The sequence below is a fragment of the Centrocercus urophasianus genome, unplaced genomic scaffold (genome assembly GCF_019232065.1).
Source record: "Centrocercus urophasianus isolate 14NV4802_14NV808 unplaced genomic scaffold, USGS_Curo_1.0 seq_20, whole genome shotgun sequence".
NCBI classification, from domain to species: domain Eukaryota; kingdom Metazoa; phylum Chordata; class Aves; order Galliformes; family Phasianidae; genus Centrocercus; species Centrocercus urophasianus.
In genome coordinates, this window is record NW_024884756.1 from 476,073 (window position 1) to 482,659 (window position 6,587).

At 56.4% G+C, this 6,587-nt stretch overlaps 7 non-coding genes across 7 annotated transcripts; 3 read left to right on the top strand and 4 right to left on the bottom strand.

The window, feature by feature from the left end:
• Window positions 1-389: 389 nt before the first annotated feature.
• Window positions 390-471, bottom strand: TRNAS-GCU. The gene has a single exon. It is a non-coding gene; the product is annotated as a tRNA-Ser (tRNA).
• A 141-nt stretch (window positions 472-612) lies between these two features.
• Window positions 613-685, top strand: TRNAM-CAU. The gene has a single exon. It is a non-coding gene; the product is annotated as a tRNA-Met (tRNA).
• Window positions 686-919: 234 nt separating this feature from the next.
• Window positions 920-992, bottom strand: TRNAM-CAU. The gene has a single exon. It is a non-coding gene; the product is annotated as a tRNA-Met (tRNA).
• Window positions 993-1,100: 108 nt separating this feature from the next.
• Window positions 1,101-1,182, top strand: TRNAS-GCU. Its single transcript has one exon. It is a non-coding gene; the product is annotated as a tRNA-Ser (tRNA).
• Window positions 1,183-2,318: 1,136 nt separating this feature from the next.
• On the bottom strand, window positions 2,319-2,392 carry TRNAT-AGU. Its single transcript has one exon. It is a non-coding gene; the product is annotated as a tRNA-Thr (tRNA).
• Window positions 2,393-3,074: 682 nt separating this feature from the next.
• On the top strand, window positions 3,075-3,156 carry TRNAS-UGA. The gene has a single exon. It is a non-coding gene; the product is annotated as a tRNA-Ser (tRNA).
• Window positions 3,157-4,448: 1,292 nt separating this feature from the next.
• Window positions 4,449-4,520, bottom strand: TRNAP-AGG. Its single transcript has one exon. It is a non-coding gene; the product is annotated as a tRNA-Pro (tRNA).
• Window positions 4,521-6,587: the final 2,067 nt, after the last annotated feature.

Genomic DNA, 6,587 nt, shown 5'->3' on the forward strand with positions numbered 1-6,587 from the left:
GAGCTTGGGGTGCTTTACAGAGAGCATGGCCAGCAGGCCAAGGGAAGTGATACTTCCTCTCTGCTGTGCCCTGGTGAGGCCACATTTAGAAGGCTGTGTCCAGGTCTGGGCTCCCCAGTTCAAGGCAGACAGGGAACAGCTGGAGAGAATCCAGCAGTGGGCCACAAAGATGGTCGGGGTTTGGAGCACCTGCATGAGGACAGGCTGTGGGAGCTGGGGCTGTGCAGCCTGGAGAAGAAAATACCGAGGGGATCTTCCTAAACATCAGGAGGGGGAGTGGCAAGAGGATGGAGCCAAGCTCCATCAGGGTTTGCTGTGTAGGTGTAGCTCTGCGGTCCCCGATGAGGAGGCAGCCCACCTGCACTCAGCCGGGGCTGTGGCAAAAGTGGCGACGAAGGTGGGATTCGAACCCACGCGTGCAGAGCACAATGGATTAGCAGTCCATCGCCTTAACCACTCGGCCACCTCGTCCTGCTTTGTGCAGCATCACCCCGACCCCTCCCGCCGCACTCCGCCCCGCCCGCTCGCCCCGCCCGCTGCCAGCAGGGAGCGCAGTTCCCCCCGGGCGCACGGCGGCGCGCTGCAGCCCCCGAGAAGAGGCGCGCTGTCACAGCCCTCTTAGCGCAGCCGGCAGCGCGTCAGTCTCATAATCTGAAGGTCCTGAGTTCGAGCCTCAGAGAGGGCAGCGCGTTTCTCTTTTTATCGTTTAGAATTGCCATTTTGTTTGTTTGTGCGACTGTTCGTTTTGTTGCATCTCACAGCTCCGCTCCTGGGCTCTGCATGTGGAGTCCAGGGGGGAGCCGGTCCAACCAAAATCAACACCGAGCTCCGCATGGGGCCGCCCTGCCGGCGGTCACGCGCTGCTGCAAAACGGCACGCCTCGGGGCACGGCGCATCCCCCGGCACGGAGCTAAAACAGTGCCCTCTCTGAGGCTCGAACTCAGGACCTTCAGATTATGAGACTGACGCGCTGCCTGCTGCGCTAAGAGGGCTGTGTTGCGCCGCTCCTCGCGAGGCCTGTAACAGCCCAGTGCGGCGGGCGGGCGGCGCTCGGGGCGGGCGGCAGGGAGGGGCCGGGGCGGGGCGGGCGGCGCGGGCAGGATGAGGTGGCCGAGTGGTTAAGGCGATGGACTGCTAATCCATTGTGCTCTGCACGCGTGGGTTCGAATCCCACCCTCATCGTCGCTTTTGCCGTCGCGGAGGCCTGGAGCCAGACAGCACGGTGCCAGGCCCCGTGGTGCCCGAGCAGCCCCGAGCCGAGCCCTCGGCACCAGAATTTACCTCTCACGGGCCTGTGCTCCCAAGGAAGGTAACCGAGATTCTGCAGGGCCCTCCTGCTATTCTCACCACGCGGGCAGGTGTAGGAGGACAGCTTGGGGCAGTGCAGCCGTGCCAGGCACTGGGGCACGCTGACACCAGCAGCGTGAGCTTCAAGGCTCAGCCTTCTGCGTGGCAGCCAGCCTGGGATCCCCACGGGGACCCAAACCCAGCTCTCTTCCTCACAGGTGGAGCTGCCCCGGGGTCTGAGGAAGGATAACACGGTGCTGAACAGGGTTCAGCTGCACTGTTTCCATGGGGAGGACCTCTTCAGCAGCCACACAGCCGAGCCTCAGAGCACCTGATGGCTCCACCCATCATGGGTGGACAACCATCTCCACAATGCCCCAGCACCATCGGGCTGTGTCCTTCTGCAGCTCTGGCCCATGCTGACAGCTCTCTGTTTCTTTCTAAGTAGTGCATCTGGACAGAGGTCCTCCGGTGTCCCCAACCAGGGGGCATCAGGAGGGCTCTGCACTGCAGGCCCGGGTGCTCCAGCATAGGCTGCTGCACAATGAAGTGGCTGCCACCAGCACATGCTTCTGCTGCTCCAGCAGGCAGGTGCTGGAGGAACTGTGCTCTGCCTGGGGCCTGTGGGGCAGCTGAAGCTCCTGGTGCCTTAGGGAACTGTGTGGCACCCAGAAACAGCAGGAGTCTGTGCAGTGCTGGAAAGGAATGACATGGCCCTGAGTGATCGGCGCTTCTGCTGCCAGTGAAACCCATGAACTGCATGGAGCTCCCTTTCTACCCCTGCCCAGACTTACTGATAAGCCCTAGTGTATCCATGACACTCTTTGTCTCCCCTTGAAATGAGCTCTGGAGTAAAAAGGCATATTCAGACTGCATGGGACTGCTTTGTCATTGGGAAGGGGTGCATCATGGGAGCAGCAAGGTAGAAGAGTAGGAGGACACAGGCAGCAATGAAGTGCCTCTGGTGAGGGCGAAGACCCCAGCCCACAAGCCCAAACTCAGGGGCCAGGAAGAAAAGCAACCTCCAGGCCAGGCACCACTGGGAGTTGAACCCAGGATCTCCTGTTTACTAGACAGGCGCTTTAACCAGCTAAGCCATGGTGCCCACATGCTCCTTTCCTAATGGGGTGCTCCCAAGGTTTCCATGACCCTGCCAAGCTCCTGTCTCCATCCTCCTGCTACTGGGGTCACCAGCAGGACCAGGAGCCAAAGTATGGGGTTGAGATCATTGGACCCATCCTGTGTGTCACTTCAAGCAGCAGTGGGGCCTCACTGGGGGGATAACACCTGGAGCTGGGCCCACGAGGAGCTCCGTGCTGGCAGCCAGAGCAGGGCAGTGGTACCCAAAAGGAGGGGCCAACTCCAGGAGTTCAACCTGGGATCTCTTGCACTCAAAAACAAGAAGAATGAAGGTCTCTCATGTAACCTGCTCCATTCCTTAGGGCAATCAGCATGGTCCTTCTGGAAACCAGCACTGAGAACAAAAGGTAGCGCTGCCCACAGCACTTTGATGGCCAACAGGAAGTAAGGTGAGGGGGCCCAGGCATCTGTATGCCCTGGCTTGTTGGTCTCAGGGTATGATTCAGGTGTGAAATATCCCCCCACCATTTCCTTTTTGCAACCCTGATGACCTGATGATAGGGGGGGAGGTGAGTGTGAGCACTGGGGGTTGTGGCTCTGGGGCTGCTGCAAACATGGGTCTCTCCATGATGACTGTAGGGGTTCCCTTTCTGCAGCTGGACCCCCAGAACAGGGAAGTTGTAGGTTGCAAAACAAGGCCACATGGGGCTGTGATGGCCGAGGGGTGAAGGCGTTGGACTTGAAATCCAATAGGGTTTCCCTGCGCAGGTTCGAATCCTGCTCACAGCGATGGATTTTGGCTGGTGCTGCTGGGTGGCTGGGGATCAGGGGCATGAGCTTTTCTTTTGGGCAACCACAAACTGGTGGGCATGGACAGGGATGGGATGGGACCCCACTGCCTGACACTAACGCTGCAGATGTCTGGTCTGCTGGAATGGCACTCAGAGCTGTTGGTAGCAATGTGTCACAGGGACAAAAGAGACAAAATGCAGGCTCACAGCACTGCTCAGTGTGTGAGGGGCTTCAGAGGGCCATGTGGATGGCACAACTGGGTGATGCCAGCACCAAACACGCCCCCATTATACGGCTCCATATGGGGCCATGGTGCATAGCACAAAACTCCTTTGGCTGTGCCTCAGTGGGGGAAGTGTGATTCTAATACCACAGCCCCCATGAGGAGGTTTTCACAGGAAGGGCAAAAAACAACTACAACAAGAACAACTGGAGACACTGAGGCTTGAACCCAAGGTCTCTTTAATGCAAAGCCAGCACTCTACCACTGAACTGTAATCCTTTGTATGACTGAATTCCCATCCACAGCCTGATGGTCCCATTGCCCCTAAAACTTTGGAGATAGAGCTGCTACAGCTTGTGGCCAGATCCAGGTGCCCCCCCACAGCACAGGCTGCAGAACAAGAGGGATGTGCCTATTCCTGATGACCAGAGCACTCAATGGAGCCTCTCCACTTCCTGTCGCCCATCACAGTCCCATAAATTGTACCTGGTCTAGTGGTGTGATTCTCACTTTTCAGTGAGGGTGATGAGAGGTCCTGGGTTCAACTCCAGGACAAACCCTTCCATTTTAGGCACTCACACAACACCCGGCTCATGGTGAGGAATGTGGCAAGGAGGGCAGTGCCTGGTGCTGAGGGGAGAGGTGGCATTTTTGGGGTGGCACATCCATGGCGTCAGGGAACTATTGCTGTGGCAGGAATAGGGGTGGCAAAGCAGGATCTGAGAATGTCTGTCTGGGGAGAACATTCGGGCAGAGAAGAGGGAGCAGCAGGCAAGGTGGGTAAAACTGCGGGGGGGTGAGGAGAGCTTCCCAAAGACCCCTTGTACGCCCATCAGCAGGGTATGCAGCTCAGTGAGGAAGCCCTGGAGAGACCCAGCCAGGCTCTGGGCAGACAGGATGGGACGAGCATCTCAAGTCCTGCCTGGATACGCGGAGAGCTGCGCAGCGGATATCGCCGCTGTTACCTGTGCAGAGGCGCGATCCCAGCACTGCAACTGCCTTGGCTTTTCAGCAGTGCGCGGTCCGGTGAAGGAGGAACACGGTAGGTGTCGTCCAAAAAAAAGGAGGGCTCGTCCGGGATTTGAACCCGGGACCTCTCGCACCCTAAGCGAGAATCATACCCCTAGACCAACGAGCCGCGGCATCCGCGTGGCGGTGCTGGTCAGTGGGCCGGGCTGCGCAGGGAGCGGCGCTGCTGCTGTGCGGACGGGAGGGGGGGAAAAGCGTCTCACGGTGCGAGCGACCGAGCGCTGCCAGCCGTCAGCCAGCGCGGCTGTGCCGTCTCTGCCCTTGGAGACCTTCAGAAGCGTCTGGATGCAGTCCTGGGCCAGCTGCTGTGGGCGCCTGTGCTTGAGTGCTGATACCTGTCAAGGAATTCCGGGCTTTCAGCAATTGGTTGGAACACCTCCGCAGAACTGTTCTCTTGGGAAGGGTTTTGCTTCTAGATAAGGACAACCTAAAAAGCACGGACTCAGCATTCCACCAGCTTTGAGGAGGAGGTAAACCGTGCCCCACTAGGGTTGATCATAGGTGTTCTAGCAAGGTTAAACGCTTTAACAAGGTTAAAGCTTTCTGACCACATATGGGACCTGGCTTTTGTAACAAGCATTCTTTTGTGTGGAGACAACCAACAAACTCCTTTCCGGAAGCCCCCAGAACATGAGTAGTGCCAGATTTTAATATGTATAGTGCTTCTAGGCGGGCACTTTGTAGAAATGACGTGAATATTCACATGTTAAAATGCGTAACATCAGTGTGCTTTTCAGGTAGTGGGTGTGCATGCTGGGAGGAATGATCCCCCGTGCAGCCAGTGCTGCAATAAAGCAATGCCAGCTTTCTAACCTGCCATTCAGTTAGGTGAGTTTTATTCCCAGATTTCATAGAATCATAGAATGAACTAGGTTGAGAAGGGCCACAATCATCATCTAGTTTCAACCCCTCTGCTACGTGCAGAGTCTGAGTGGCACTGGGACCAGATGGCCTCCAGAGGTCCCTCCACTATCAACAGTTTGGTGACTCTGTGCCTGGCAGTGCGGAGAAACCCAGGTAAGTAAAAGAACTTGGCTTTGAGGGATGTCCCTAGGAGGAAGAAGAGGGGAAGGCCCATGGGGCAGAATGGAAGATGTGTGGGCAGGGGGTCAACAACAGGTGGCAACGTATTCCCCCCAGCTGTAGACCAGGGGTATTATCCATCATTGTGAGCTGCATTCAAACCTGTGCAGGAAAACCCTGCCTCATGCTGTGTCCAGCGCCCATCGTCCACAGTAGCCCAGCCCACTTTAGGGGGAACTCTTTGCTCACACATCTGGCATATCCATCTTTGTGGGTATTTCCAGGCAGCCCCAGCTGCCCCATGGTCCCCATTCTGGCAGGGAATGTCAGGTGTAACCCCACACAGCCCTACGCCCTACATCCTATCTGCACTTGCCACTGGCTGCAAGGCGTGAGCCCAGCGGTGCCAGTGGAAGTGCTGCCCAAGGACATGAACAAATGTCACAGGGCTGTAGGAGCCAGGCAACTGCACACTGCGACTCTTTGGTCTGGGGACATGGTTCTCACTTAGGGTAAAAGAGGTCCTGGGTTCATCTCCCACACCCTATATTTGAATGCCACCATTGTGCTCTCTCTAAGTGAACAAAACCAGCCAAAGTCATTTTTGGCAGCAGTGAAAATAGGCCATATCCATGATCATGTGGACAGCCAGGAGGCTGAGTAGCAAGCTTACATGCCTGGACTTCAGGAGAGCAGACATCTAGCTCATCAGATCTGCTTCTTAGAGTCTGCTGAGATAAAGCACTCTGGGGAAGAGAAACCCATGAAATCTGATAAATATTCAAGATATTCTATGATTCTTAGATTTTAGTGAAGGGTTTGATACTGTTTCTCACAGTACTCATGTGGAGACACAGGAAAATCATGTCTTGGACGTGGGTACCGGGCACTGAGGGAGGAACTGGCTGGATGGCCGTGATCAAAGAACCACAGTGAATGGAGTTAACCCAGCCAACAGCTGGTCACCTGGGACGTTTCCCAGAGCTCAGTACTGGGGCCAGTTTTGTTTAATATTTTCACCAGTGATTTGGATGATGGGATCAAGTGCAGCCTCAGTAAGTTTACAGGTGATACCAAGAGAGGTGATCCGCGTGAGAGCATCCATGTGGATGCACAGGAGAGGGTAGGGTTAAACACTCACAGACAGGAGACC